Raw genomic sequence first — 15,871 nt, 5'->3', positions numbered from 1 at the left:
GAAATCTGTGCTTTGGTCTGATGAGTCCAAATTTGAGATCTTTGGTTCCAACCACCGTGTCTTTGTGTGATGCAGAAAATGTGAACGGATGGACTCTACATGCCTGGTTCCCACCGTGAAGCATGGAGGAGGAGATGTGATGGTGTGGGGGTGCTTTGCTGGTGACACTGTTGTGGATTTATTCAAAACTAGATGGTGGCCCGATTCAAACGCATCAGGTATTCTAGAATATGTATGTAGTTTATGAAGTTTTCAGAATAATGCAATTTATACACAGCAATCGGCTGTCCGGGCGTGACCAATTAGCGGAGCGTGGTTCAAATTCCATGCCAATTCGCGGCAGGACTGCGCCTGTCGCTGATTGTTCGCGGCCGAACGGGCGTGACCAATCAGTGAAGCCAGGGCGGCCTGCTCCAGGTTTTTGAGGGCCCCGGGCGAAAGAGTCTCAGTGGGCCCCCCTCTTTAACACATACCACGATTTATGATGCACAGATACAGCAGAGAAATATAGCACAGCCCACGTAGCATATAACACAGCCCACGTAGCATATAACACAGCCCACGTAGCATATAACACAGCCCACGTAGCATATAACACAGCCCACGTAGCATATAGCACAGCCCACGTAGCATATAGCACAGCTCACGTAGCATATTGCACAGCCCACGTAGCATATAGCACAGCCCACGTAGCATATAGCACAGCCCATGTAGTATATAGCACAGCCCACACAGTGTATAACACAGCCCACGTAGTATATAACACAGCCCACATAGTATATAACACAGCCCACATAGTATATAGCACAGCCCACGCAGTGTATAACACAGTCCACGTAGTATATAACACAGCCCACATAGTATATAACACAGCCCACATAGTATATAACACAGCCACGTATTATATAGCACAGCCCAAATAGTATATAACACAGCCACATAGTATATAGCACAGCACACGTAGTATATAGCACAGCCCACGTAGTATCTAACACAGCCCGCGTAGTATCTAACACAGCCCACGTAGTATGTAGCAATGTGGGCACCATACCCCTGTTAAAAAAAAAAGAATTAAAATAAAAAATAGTTATATACTCACCTTCCAGGGGTCCCCGGATCCAGGCCAGGCGTTTAGCGATGCTCCTCATGACGCTCCAGTCCCAAGAATGCATTGCGGTCTCGCGAGACTGCTACGTCATCATCTCGCGAGACCACAATGCATGGAGCGGAGCGAGGAGCGGGAAAGGCGCTGGAAGGTGAGAATATAATGATTTTTTATTATTATTTTTAACATTAGATCTTTTTACTATTGATGTTGCATAGGCAGCATCAATAGTAAAAAGTTTGTCACACAGGGTTAATAGCAGCGTTAAGGGACTATGTTACTCCGCGGCATAACGCAGTGTAACGCAGCCATTAACCCTGTGTGAGCACTGACTGGAGGGGAGTAGGCACTGACGGAGAGTAGGAAGGGGTGAATTCGCGGCCAGACTGTGCCTGTCGCTGATTGGTCGCGGCCTTCCGACCGCGACCAATCAGTGTCGCGGGATTTCCATTACAGACAGACAGACGGAAGTACCCCTTAGATGATTATATAGATAGATTGAAGGCATACTGAACCATCATGGCTACCACAGCATCTTGCAGTGGCATACTATTCCATCCGGTTTGCGTTTAGTTGGACCATCATTTATTTTTCAACAGGACAATAACCCCAAACACACCTCCAGGCTGTGTAAGGGCTATTTGACCAAGAAGGAGAGTGATGGGGTGCTACGCCAGATGACCTGGCCTCCACAGTCACCAGACCTGAACCCAATCGAGATGGTTTGGGGTCAGCTGGACCGCAGAGTGAAGGCAAAAGGGCCAGCAAGTGCTAAGCATCTCTGGGAACTCCTTCAAGATTGTTGGAAGACCATTCCCGGTGACTACCTCTTGAAGCTCATCAAGAGAATGCCAATCGTGTGCAAAGCAGTCATCAAAGCAAAAGGTGGCTACTTTGAAGAACCTAGAATATACGACATATTTTCAGTTGTTTCACAGTTTTTTGTTAAGTATATATTTCCACATGTGTTAATTCATAGTTTTGATGCCTTCAGTGTGAATGTACAATTTTCATAGCCATGAAAATACAGAAAAATCTGTAAATGAGGTGTGTCCAAACTTTTGGCCTGTACTGTATGTATGTCTGGAAGTGCATTAGGGCGTGACGATGCACTTACAGCTTCTCAGCCTCACGCTGTATTTCCTACCTAGCAGCACCCTCACCTGACTGATTGGTACCCGGCCAACTGCCTGTCAAAGTACATGACCTGTCAATCTTTCAGATGAGGGTGCGGCTAGGTAGAAAATACAGTGTGAGGCTGAGAAGCTGTAAGTGCATCATCACGTCCTAATGCACTTCCAGACTGATGTATAACAGAACTTCTAAACCCAAATTTTTCGCTGCTTGAGAATGGCATTGTGGTCAGAAAGGGATCTTTTGGCTTATTTTTTAAAGGGCTGCACAGTCATATTAATGGCTTTGGGAGATGGGGAGGGGGTAAAAATTCCTGACAGCTTTTCTTTAAAAAAAAAAAAAAAAAAAGCTTTTCTTCAGTCAATAGAAAGTCATAAAATCCATATAAATCCACTGCCAACATGATTTCGGCCATAACTAAGAATGTATTGTGCATCATAAATGTCCTGGTGGTTTTTGCGATACTTTAATGGATTTTATGGCTGATGATTGAATAAAGAAGTTTTCAATCTGGAGAGCTGGATCCCTTTCTCCATTTGCATGCTTGGATTTTAACATGCCCAATACTTTTTTCTTTGTTGTGAGACAAGACACGACCAGATTCCCCGCTCTCTACTTAGCCCAACTGAGCGAGCAGGGATCAATAGTGATCAGCCGACAGCTCTTTAAGGTTTCCCACCACCTTAATTTTGAAACATGAAAAAAGGGAAAACTACGCTCAGAATGGGCGAGGTCAGATTGATGTTTTCATTTTTTTTCCGCCTCAGGAATGTTGGCAGGTATAAGAAATCCCAGACAGACGAGCTACTGTAATCCCATGTGAAACCTTCAGCCGCACCCCCATAAATACCAGAATGGATGGGTGAGGGATCAACAATACTAATGGAGATGGGTGTCAATGTGACATCAGTTTAGATAAGAAAACGAAAAATGTATTTTTGACAAAACTCAAAATGTTAAGAGCATGTAATGCTGAAAAATATTTAGAATTGAGAGTCCTCAGTGGTTGATACCTTTTAATGGCTAACTGAAAAGATGGTAACAAATTGCAAGCTTTCGAGACTACACAGGTCTCTTCATCAGGCAAAGACTAAAACAAATTCTGAAGAATCACATATTTATGCACAACATGGCATAGAGAAAGAAAAAAAAAAAAAAAAAAAAGGGAAAAACCATGGATAAGCCAGGTGACATGAAGCAGAATTACCATGGGTGATAAACAGTTACGTCCATAAATATTGGGCCAATTCTTAGATAAGGATTGTTTTATTGTCCTGTTATTAGGGTCTCTGTTGTGATGACCCCACATGGTCTGATGGGCAAGTTCCTTAGTTGATGTAAAAAGACATAAATCAGTGCGACACATTCATTCCTGCAGTGTGAGTGTCAAAGGTCGTCATCAGTTTATATTCCCAGACTCTTCTGTCTCTCTGCGATTTGAAGCTACCTTTTAACACAAGTAATTTCATGTCCATAATGTTATGATTTGGGAGACAGAAATGTCTTGCCACAGGTAGATCCATTCTTTTTTCTCTTATTGTATGGCGATGAGAGTTCATCCTTGTTCTCAGTTTCTGCCCTGTCTCCCCCACATACAGACCCCCAGTTGGACATTTAGTACAAATAATTAGGTACACCATATTAGATGTGATGCAGCTGAAAGTACCTGGGATCTTGTAGTCCTGATGTGAATTGGGGATCTTTATCTTGTCCGTGGTCATTATAAATGGACAGGTTTTACATTTTTTCTGGTTGCAAGGAAAGGTACCTGCAGCTGTTGGAGAGGACAGGGAGCTCTTGACAATGATGCTTCTTAGATTTGGGGGCTGCCTAAAACACAGTAGTGGGGGGTCTGGAAAAATGGATTGTAAGCGGGCATCTTTTTGCAGTAAAGGTTGTAATTTATGTGCAGCTCCCCTTAGCACCTCCAGATTTGGATTGTAGGTGACTACTAGAGGCACCCGGTTATTTTCTTCTTTAGCTTTGTAATGTAGCAGGTGATTCCTTGATATTCTGGTGGCTCTTGTAATCTGGTTTTCAATTATTCTTGGATGGTAGCCCTGATTCAAAAAGGTCTTTCTGAGGCGACCAAGGTGTTTATCCCTATCCATTGGGTTGGAACATATGCGATTGTATCTGATGGCTTGGCTGTAGACAATAGAATTTTTTATGTGTTTTGGATGGAAACTGTCCCATTTAAGGTATGTTGGGTGGTCGATTGGCTTCCGATACAGGGATGTCTCTATTTTATTGTTCTGCAGCTTAATGATGGTGTCCAAAAAGTTAATTTCAGTGCAGGAGTAGTTGAGTGTCAAGTCGATGGTTGGATGAAATTGATTAAACTGTTCATGGAACGTCTTTAGCTGTGGCTCAGACTCCGTCCAGATGTATCCTAAAAGATGAGAAAAAGAGGTTATTTATACTCACCCAGGGGAGTTCCCGGTTCTGTTCTGGTCCGATGGGCGTCGCGGTCTCATCTTTCAGGATACATCGGGGGCTTATCTACAGCATTACAGAATGCTGTAGATAAGCCCCTGATGCTGGTGGGCTCAGCTCACCTTCGATTTTGGGGGTGACAGGTTCCCTTTAATACAGTGTGTCCGTAAATCATGGTGCGCTTTTGACCAGTCACTGGCAAGCAACAAAAAAAACTATAGAAATGTGAAATCTGCTCCAAATAGAAGAAACACTCTCCCAGTTTCATACCTATTCAGTGCAGTACGATGTGGGCTCCATTTGTTGCCCTACACAAATCCAAACGATAGCATAAGCTTGTGGCTGTATGATGTCACAGACCTGGCAGTGTATTAATCAGAGTTCAGTTTGCCAGGGGTTAATCTGACTGGGGGCTCAGCAACAGCTTAACTGAGTTTGTGTTTGATTGGTTCTTGTTATCTCTCCTCATCAACAGGTCTGATAAGATTGGGCCAGAGAAAGGGCACCAAATTGTAATCTATAAAAGTGCACCATGACTTTATGGACACACTGTATTTGTCAACCTAGCCTAATCCACGGCTCCTTAGTGTCCCTCCTCCCTGCTGAGATCTCACACTGCTCAGAACAAGCCGCAGCTGTCAGTCAGGCTGGGTGGGTGAGCGGTAGCTAAATACACTTGGATTTATGAGCTATTTCATTCTACGACTAGACTCGTGAAATGTCAGGATTATACGGCCATTCTGACACGGATTTTCAAAGTAAATACACCAGTCTTATGACCTGTTTAATAATGTAATAGAGTTTGTATTGTGAAATCTATTGACAGAACCACTTAAAAGCCTTGAAACGGGATTTTGTGTGTGATCCTGGTCAACAGACTTCCTGGAACAAAGGCGAGAGATTGACCGGAGTGCAAAGGCTCATTTACACGGGCTAAATTCTGCAAATAACTAATAGCCAAATCAACTTCACACAAGTCGATCAGCGCTTGTTTAATGGCCCGTTCACAATGGCCAAAATATAGGTAATGCAATAGATCCGTGCCCAATACAGCATGTGGGTTGTTGGCAGCACATCACCTGATTACACAGGGCAACGTGCTGCCGACAGTGATAAATAATGGCCAGTATTAATGATCCGATCAGCTGACGGACGAGCATTTGGCTCGTTTGTTGGATGATCGGTGGTGACATGTTGGTCAATGATTGGAAAAGAATGATCTTATGAATGACAATGGGCCCCTCTCCTCTATCCGTGCGTTGCCTAATGCAAAGATCGAGTGCGATTATTTTAATTGTTGCACAATTGATTGAGATAAAAAAAACTTTTATCATATTTTTATTTCATTTATCTGGATAATAATCATTGCGGTAGCTCGAGAACAATTACTGACTTAAGTAAACCACCTAAGACCCAAGTAAGGCGAGCCTGCAAGAGACAATACTCGCTTTCACCATGGCAGTACTTGTCAAGTGAGTAAATACTTGTTTTTCGGCAGCGACATGTGCGAGTCATGCCCTTACTCATCGCCAATAACTGAAATTCTTTTCCATAAAAAAAAAATGTTTTCTGCAACAACTCACAAATGTAACAACTAAGAACTTCTGTTACAGAAATGGTCAAAGCTGCAAACTATTATATTATTATTATTTATTTTAATAGCACCATTGATTCCATGGTGCTGTACATTATTAGGGGTTACATACAAACTACAGATATCACTTACAGTAAACAAACTAACAATGACAGACTGATACAGAGGGGCGAGGACCCTGCCCTTGTGGGCTTACATTCTACAGGATTATGGGGAAGGAGACAGTAGGTCGAGGGTTGCAGTAGCTCCGATGGTGTTGAGGCGGCCGTGTGGTCATTACAGGCTGTAAGCTTCTTTAATGAGATGGGTTTTCAGGTTTCTTTTGAAGGATCCAAATGTGGTGGATAACCGGACGTGTTGGGGCACTGAATTCCAGAGGATGGGGGATATTCGGGAGAAGTCTTGGAGGCGATTGGGTGAGGAGCGAATAAGTGTGGAGAAGAGAAGGAGGTCTTGGGGGGACCGGAGATTACGTGAGGGAAGATATTGAGAGATTAGTGTGGAAATATACGGAGGAGAAAGGTTATGGATGGCTTTGTAGGTAAGTCTTAGTAGTTTAAACTGGATACACTGGGAAATTGGGAGCCAGTGAAGAGATTTGCAGAGAGGGGAAGCGGAGGAGTAGCGAGGAGAGAGATTAATTAGTCGGGCAGCAGAGTTAAGGATGGACTGGAGGGGTGCGAGAGTGTTAGCAGGGAGGCCACAGAAAAGGATGTTGCAGTAGTCGAGGCGGGAGATGATTGGGGCATGCACAAGCATTTTGGTAGAGTGAGGGTTGAGGAAAGGACGGATTCTGGAAATATTTTTGAGCTGGAGGCGACAGGAGGTGGCGAGAGCTTGGATGTGCAGTTTGAAGGACTGGGCAGAGTCAAGGGTTACTCCGAGGCAGCGGATTTTGGGGACAGGGGAAAGTGTGATTTCATTTATTACTACAGTTATAGAGATCTACATCTATAAAACAAGTGGGTTTTCTGCATGCGTGACTGCCATGCATGCTTTCCCTTAGGCTAGTATCAGACAAGAATCCAAAACAAGATAATCTTTTTATTTTATTATTTATATTTATTTTTATTATTATTTTTCATGCCGCACGATGTACTGTGTGTCCGGTTCCCATGTCAATTTTTTTTAAGGTCATTAAAAAAAAATTAATTAATTAATTAAATTAATTAATTTCCCAATGTAATCTGTGCAGGGGGTCTGGGGATATTGCAAATGCACTTAGTGATTTTTTTTCCCTGCATGGAAAAATGGAAACCTCATGTGAACTAGCACAGTGATTGACACAGGACCACGTGCTGTCCACTTATTACATGGACAGAAAAAAGTTGTAAAAGTTTAGAAAAGTTTACATGAACGCAGTCTCAGGCTGGGAAAATGAATCACATTTTTTTTGTAGTTTGCAAAATCTATATAAAATCTGATAAGAGGTTTTTTTTTTCTTTTTACATTGGCCAATGATCGTGGAAGGAGTATTCTCACAAATGCTAGTTTGGCAGATTCTAGGCCTTCGTAAATGGGCCATGACCATCACCAACTGGTTTTCCCGACAACAAGCCCTACATCTTCTCAGGATTACATTTCTTTTTAACAAAAGCCCAGAATATGATTCCCTGAAATATTTGCACAAAGCTAAAGTTATCCATCGGGTTACACAAGGCTGCTGCTATTTAATATGCAATGGCAGAAAGTTCAATTCTTATACCAGAGGCGGACATTGGTACAACCTCTGCAGCCGCATGGGGGTCCAAGAGGTAAAGGGGCCACTTCGACCTCCAAAACTGCAAGCAGCTACTGTCACATTTTGCAATTTGATGAATGACTGGACTACAAATGGCCCATATACTCTCCTTGCACAGGGACCCTCTTCTGTCTCTGTCCGCCCCTCTATTATATATTTTATTTTAATAAATTTCAAAATTACCTGGATCCAGTAAATGGGTGTTTTTTATCTCGCCATCTAGTAGATGGGGACGGATTCACACACCCAACATTCACGTTCTTGATCTCACTGGCTGCTGTATTCCCCTTGTCTCGGTGGCTATCTACCTAGGTGGAGTGCGCATGTCATTATGACGTCACGGGCTGGAGTTCCGCCCACATGCACACTTCCTCGATGACAGCCTCTGTGATGATGGGTAATGTAGTCCGGGACGCGTGCGCCGTTTTCCTCAGACACTTCCGGTTTCCCCCTATATAAACCTGAGAAACTAGCTTATGTGCGTCTCCCCTTTGAAAAAGCTGGACCGCGAAACGCGCGTCGGGGCGCCAGGGAGTCCGTGGGACTTACTTCCTACCATGGGTAAGCACTTGCTATCACACTGATGCACTTTGCGGCCGGCTGTATTGGTACTTTTATTCATATGATTTGGTTACGGATTTCATTACATGCTGGGCCTCTTTCATTGTGCAAAACGGTATAAACACTGAGCTTGTACCATGGTTTAATATACTTCCTACGTTCCCATGAACTCCCTGTTATACCACTAGTCTGTTCCTGTGCAGATTACATTATGTTTATATGGTATAACTGTTTCTTTGTATTTATTTCATAAATTCAACATATCTTCATAATGATTTGTGAGATTTTGTGCTTACTCCATTTTTTTGGTTTTGGATTTGTCAGGGAGTATTCTAACACAAAAAAACTACTTTGATTTTGATGGAGGGGTATTATTGATTCACCCCTGGCCACGGTGTGATTTTGCGTTCTATGACCCGTTTAATAAATATTCACGTTCTTGAGTACGGACCGGCCGCGGATCTCCTGAACCGAAGAGCCTCATATATGCCGATGAGACTTGTTCAGTTCGGATTCGGTGACCCAAGGCCGGTCCAGACATGGCGATCAGTGCTCAGAAGGAATATGTCAGACGAGAGAACTCGACCGTTCTGAAATCTGCTCTCCTACCGGACAAGGATGAGCTAGTCTACAAACAATGATCATGTGCAAGATCACTCAGGACTCGGATTTAGAACCCAAAGGGGCCAATGTGCATGTAACGATTTTCTGCATGGAGAAAATAAAAGTATGTGCTAATATCATCTAATACCCCATTTAAAGTCAATAGGTTTCCGAAATCGGAACGCACAGACACAAAACTGATTTGACTCGGATGGAAAAATCGTCTGTTTTTCACAAGCTCTACATCGATCACCTGAACAGGGGCTGATACATTACTTGATACATTATTTGATAGCTGCTGTGACACGTCCAGTAACAGTTTCCCAATACATAGCGTTACAATGCGTTGTCAATAATTAGATGAGGACTATCCAAACCAGGCCAGTAAGACCGGCCGGGTAAGTAAGCAACAACAATTTTTTTTTCACAGACGAGATCTGGAAGCTAGCATGGCCTGAACGTGACGCCCAGTGTGTGCAATGGAAACAGAAATGCTGCAATTACATTAATGACAGGTACATTCACTGCTGTACACCGACTTGTCCTGGGAAAACCTGTTTTTAATATCAATGAGGCAAAGATAAACATGCACGGGTGAATACCAGTATGCACGGGCGAATACCGGTATACACGGGAGAATACGGGTATGAACGGGCGAGTACCGGTATGCACTGGAGAATACGGGTATGAACGGGCGAGTACCGGTATGCACTGGAGAATACGGGTATGCACGGGCGAGTACCGGTATGCACTGGAGAATACGGGTATGCACGGGAGAATACGGGTATGCACGGGCGAATACCGGTATGAACGGGCGAGTACCGGTATGCACGGGAGAATACGGGTATGCACGGGAGAATACGGGTATGAACGGGCGAGTACCGGTATGCACGGGAGAATACCGGTATGCACGGGAGAATACCGGTATGCACGGGAGAATACGGGTATGCACGGGAGAATACGGGTATGCACGGGCGAATACCGGTATGCACGGAAGAATACGGGTATGCACGGGAGAATACGGGTATGCACGGAAGAATACGGGTAAGCACGGGCGAGTGCCGGTATGCACGGGAGAATACCGGTATGCACGGGAGAATACCGATAAGCACGGGAGAATACGGGTATGCACGGGAGAATACGGGTATGCATGGGAGAATACGGGTATGCACGGGAGAATACGGGTATGCACGGGCGAATACCGGTATGCACGGAAGAATACGGGTATGCACGGGCGAATACCGGTATGCACGGAAGAATACGGGTATGCACGGGCGAGTGCCAGTATGCACGGGAGAATACGGGTATGCACGGGCGAGTGCCGGTATGCACGGGAGAATACGGGTATGCACGGGAGAATACGGGTATGCACGGGAGAATACGGGTATGCACGGGAGAATACGGGTATGCACGGGCGAGTGTCGGTATGCACGGGCGAGTACCGGTATGCATGGGAGAATATGGGTATGCACGGGAGAATACGGGTATGCACGGGCGAGTGTCGGTATGCACGGGCGAGTACCGGTATGCATGGGAGAATACGGGTATGCACGGGAGAATACGGGTATGCACGGGAGAATACGGGTATGCACGGGAGAATACGGGTATGCACGGGAGAATACGGGTATGAACGGGAGAATACGGGTATGAACGGAAGAATATGGGTATGCACGGGCGAGTACCGGTATACACGGAAGAATACAGGTATGCATGGGCGAGTACCGGAATGCATGGAAGAATACGGGTATGCACGGGCAAGTACTGGTATGCAAGGGCGAGTACCAGTATGCACCATCACCATAGATTACAGTAGCTTTCCCCACACATAATAGATAAAAGTCAGCTGAATCCACTAAGGTCCGTCCATATAATGCCTTTGGGGCTCTGACACACAAGAATTCCAATCATCTATTCGTTGGGTGAAATGATCTTTTTGTGCTGCATAAAAGATCATCGTTCTCGGCAGCACAACGTGCCGTGTCAACAGGACCTATTACAGATCGCACAGTGCACATCATTAATCTTGGTTTAATGTTGTGTAAAAGAACCTTAATGTGTATGGTGGTCTTCTGATGGAATGGATTCGGAATCGGCTTGGATTCGGAATGTCAAATTTCGGACTACAGACTACTCTGTTTCCCAGAGACAAACTGTTGCCATAAGAATCTGGTAGTCGGCCGAGCGAGTGATCCTGTGTATGGAGGAGTGGGGACAGACAGCTGCTGGCCGAATAATCGCTCAGCTGACAGCTAGTTACTGTGCGTGGGGCCCTGCAGACCAGATGAAGCTGGTGCACTGACTTTGAAGATCCATGTCAGAATAGTTGTCCAATATTAGGATAACAGCTAAAGATGTCCTCATGCATTAAACGCCTGCAGATATTTTTCAGACTAGCCAATGAAGGGATAACTCCTTTTTTTTTTCTTACAGCACGTACATACGGTACATTTTTCTGGCTAACAAGGGAAATGTACAGCCATACTCACAGGGATTTACAAAGTAAGTACAGCAGGATCATAAGGTCCAAGATCTATTTAATAACATATGCAATTTATTTAATGAAATCTGCTGACAGATACAATTTAATTTCGGGTATGTAAACTTTTATGAAGGATTATACATGGATTATGAAAGTAAGTACAGTAGGGTCATCAGGTCTACAAGATCTACTTACCGTATTATTTATTGCAGTTTTATAATTTGGTGACAAATCTGCTTTAATAGGACACAATTTGGTTGTCACCAGTTTGGTGCCCCTAACCGTGCAGTACAGTAAAGCGGGGTGTGCGCTCTCCCTATATTTACAATTGTGGGTCCGCTCCTCCGTCCATTGAGTTACAATATATTTCTGTTAGTTGCTGTGACTTGTCCTGCTGCACGGTATTATTACTTTGACTGACGAGGTAGTAATTGTGGAAACAATGGCGCAGTTAAGATTTTCGGGGATCGGCTATCGATAACCTTTGTGTGCGCCGGTGAATGCACTGCGGGGCTGCTGGAACCACACGGCTCAGTAGGTAAGAGTTGTGGAATATTTTAGTGAATAGGTCAGTGTGTCCCTGCCTCCGAGGACTATTGATAATGTGGGAAATGTCACAGAAAACATTGGTTGCCCCACACCAAACCAGACGTATTGTAAATGTCCAACTCTGATTTGGTTATAAATCAACTTAGATGATCAAGAAGCTATAAAGGACTCCAAATTCTGAGGTCAGGTTTAATTGTGAACAGCGTTCTGCAGCTCGCTATGTACTGTGATACATAGAGGCTGCAGAAATCAACGCAAGCAACAGAAAAAAATATTTAAAAAATGCTTTGAAGACTAAAATACATGTATTTAATTATAACCAAATGGCTGCTTTCACCCAAAAACAGTATACGGTATGTTACTACTTTCTACTAAATGGTCTTTCACAAAACTCTCACCTCCCCATCCGTCATAAATGCAGCAACTAGGTGCATATTTCTGAGCAGCCGATACGCCCAGGCCCGCGCGCTATGCAGCTGATTCGTCCAGGCCCGCGCGCTGTGCAGCTGATACGTCCAGGCCCGCGCGCTGTGCAGCTGATACGTCCAGGCCCGCGCGCTGTGCAGACGATACGCCCAGGCCTGCGAGCCGTGCAGACGATACGCCCAGGCCTGCGCGCCGTGCAGCCGATACGCCCAGACCTGCGCGCCGTGCAGCCGATACGCCCAGACCTGCGCGCCGTGCAGCCGATACGCCCAGGCCCGCGCGCTGTGCAGCTGATACGTCCAGGCCCGCGCGCTGTGCAGCTGATACGGCCAGGCCCGCGCGCTATGCAGCTGATTCGTCCAGGCCCGCGCGCTGTGCAGCTGATACGTCCAGGCCCGCGCGCTGTGCAGCTGATACGTCCAGGCCCGCGCGCTGTGCAGACGATACGCCCAGGCCTGCGAGCCGTGCAGACGATACGCCCAGGCCTGCGCGCCGTGCAGCCGATACGCCCAGACCTGCGCGCCGTGCAGCCGATACGCCCAGACCTGCGCGCCGTGCAGCCGATACGCCCAGGCCCGCGCGCTGTGGAGCTGATACGTCCAGGCCCGCGCGCTGTGCAGCTGATACGTCCAGGCCCGCGCGCTGTGCAGACGATACGCCCAGGCCTGCGAGCCGTGCAGACGATACGCCCAGACCTGCGCGCCGTGCAGCCGATACGCCCAGGCCCGCGCGCTGTGCAGCTGATACGTCCAGGCCCGCGCGCTGTGCAGCCGATACGGCCAGGCCCGCGCGCCGTTCAGCCGATACGCCCATGCATACTAAAGCCAAACATCTGTATTGAGGAGGGAACCTAACAACGTTCATTATAGACCATGGATTAAAATGACAGGGTTATGGTGGATCGTCACCACGTTTCAGCCGTCCGTGGATCGGCCAGCACGTATCAGGTACACTTTAATTACAGATATTCTTCCCTATTTTGTATCATCTGTCAGGTTCCTTTATATCACAAAAATAAACATGTACTCATCTAAGGTTAAATTGATCACACAATAAAACCATAGTTATCAAATTACGATTACAAAACAAAATACCTGCCCAAGGATCTGTTCTAAAATCCGGTTGCAAATTCATAGCCAAAAGAGGAAAATCTGTGCGTGACACGATATCATCCAGCATATATTTGTCACATCCTTACCATACACAGAATACTCACACTTGGTTACAGCATGGTTTTTGTTCTTTTTAATGTGGTAGATGGAGGTGCAGTTTATGTAAATATGTTGAAAAAAAATTTTTTTTTCATCATCTCATAATACCAAACAATAGGTGAAACACCTTATTAACGGCAGCGCAACGCTGCTGTCCTGGTTGCTGATGGACTCATACTTGAATTGAGCATTTGAATCTACAATCAGATCATTAAAAAAAAAAAAAAAGACAAGTGAACATGCCCAAATACTATGAATAGGTTTACTATCCGAGAAAACCATAGGTGACCAATAGATGTCTCTAATTTGCAGTGGAGACTTGCCGCTATGAAGCCTTCTATGCACAGCACAGCACACACAGAGGGATTCCTGCTCTTCATTTATTTCTAGGACACATCAGCAAAAACATGAAAGACATTATACAGGAGAGCTGAGCTGAATCCTTCTAAGGTCAATTTTCTCTGCATGAGTCAGCATTAGACCTACAATTCTAATGATGACTCATGCAGGGATGAGACTTCCTCTTTCTACAGACTTATTAGGCCAACAATAAGGCTCTTTTCCGTGCATTAGAACAACAATTCTACATCATTACAAAGCACCAAAGGGAGGAGCAGAGAAGATGGATCAGGAGTTGAAGAGATGAAGCTGGGCTGCCAGGGACTTGACAGTGATGTAGAACTGTAGTTCTAATGATGACTCATGCAGGAAAAAATTGACCTCCTGTTTCTGCATAGAGCTTAGAAGGACTTGGCTAATCGGTTTTTAATCACGTGATGACATAGATCTAATGGAAAAGAGAAGAATTATCTGGGTAGAAAGGAAAAATGAGCAGTTGTAAGGGCACAGCGCTGTATAATATGATGACAGCAATATAATAAGAGGATAAAAACTTTGATGGGAGTGGGCTCCAATGCAAAACAGCGGGTGCTCAGGTCTTTAACAGTATTAGTCTTCTGATATTGGCCAAAAGGACTTTTTGGGCCCCTTTTAGGATCCAAGGCCTGCAAAACCAAATGGAAAAAATGCTAATACTTAAAGTGACAAGGTGACTGCAAAATGCACAATTCACCTTTGAAAATATTTTGTGAATTTTGTATCCTGTAGTGTTATACAATAAACAACAACAAGTTACAAAACATAAAGAAAAACCTAGTAAACCTCTGGTGATGGCCACACAGCAATAGGCACAAAATTGGAGCAAGCAGCTACAGGAGGCGACCAATCAGGAGACAGATTTCATTCTACAAACCGCACTGTTAATATGAAACCTGGGATCTGATTGGTTACTTTTGCCACATTATTTTCTTGCTGTGCAGAAAACTCCAGGCTCCAGAAAAGAGACAGTTAATGACGCTTCAGCCTTCAGGAGCAGGAAAAGAAGCAGCCCGTGACTCCCTGTAGCCTCTGACCGTGAATTACACTCCACACAGAGGCTCCTAGCGTCACCACATAAACTTTCCCTAACATATAAGTCACCCATCTACTGCAAAGCAGCAAGCAAACAGCACTTCTAAGTGACAACCAACCTGATGCTGTCCGGGAGCTCTGCAACGCCACGGGAGAAGCGCAAGGCGGGGCAGACGAAATATTCTATGGGGTTTCGGGAATTGTAGTCCCGCAACGTATAGTTTCCTCAGTAACGCTCACTACAGAACTACACTTCCCGAGTAACCCCGCGCGCATTAAAAATCGCAAAGCTTTATTGAAAACACCATGTTTTCGACACACTACTTTCAAAAGTAGCTTTTTCTCCTCCATTACCATATTTGAAATTCTGATATAAATTTGAATAGTAAACATACGTTACGTCAACAGATGTTAGATTTCTGTCTGCTTTAAAAAAAAAAGTGTGAATGTTGTAAAATTAGCCCAGTGTTAATAAAGTTTGTTATATACAAAAAAAAAGGAACATGTTAGAAAGACGGAGTGCGCATGCTCATTAAGGAGTTCCTCACAGCAACGCCCAAACGTTATAATTTCTGCTGGGGGAAAAAAAGGCTCCGCCTTCCTCTAACGTCGCCCGTTCGCT

The 15,871-nt window shown here is 44.9% G+C and overlaps 2 protein-coding genes across 3 annotated transcripts in view; one reads left to right on the top strand and one right to left on the bottom strand.

Annotated features, from left to right (window-relative positions):
- ATL3 (atlastin GTPase 3) overlaps nucleotides 1-15,501 on the bottom strand; it is a 61,811-nt gene extending 46,310 nt beyond the window's left edge. The window contains exon 1 of the mRNA XM_069739805.1: nucleotides 15,369-15,501. The gene's annotated coding sequence lies outside the window, so the exon portion shown is untranslated. The remainder of the gene's footprint in view (nucleotides 1-15,368) is intronic.
- Nucleotides 15,502-15,780: 279 nt separating this feature from the next.
- RTN3 (reticulon 3) overlaps nucleotides 15,781-15,871 on the top strand; it is a 66,665-nt gene continuing 66,574 nt past the window's right edge. The window contains exon 1 of one of the 2 annotated variants that reach the window (XM_069738890.1): nucleotides 15,781-15,871. This exon is cut by the window's right edge and continues 62 nt beyond it. The gene's annotated coding sequence lies outside the window, so the exon portion shown is untranslated. The other variant, XM_069738889.1, reaches the window with a different exon arrangement.

This window comes from Ranitomeya imitator, chromosome 9, assembly GCF_032444005.1.
Source record: "Ranitomeya imitator isolate aRanImi1 chromosome 9, aRanImi1.pri, whole genome shotgun sequence".
Taxonomy (NCBI): domain Eukaryota; kingdom Metazoa; phylum Chordata; class Amphibia; order Anura; family Dendrobatidae; genus Ranitomeya; species Ranitomeya imitator.
This window is presented reverse-complemented; position numbering and strand designations above follow the sequence as displayed.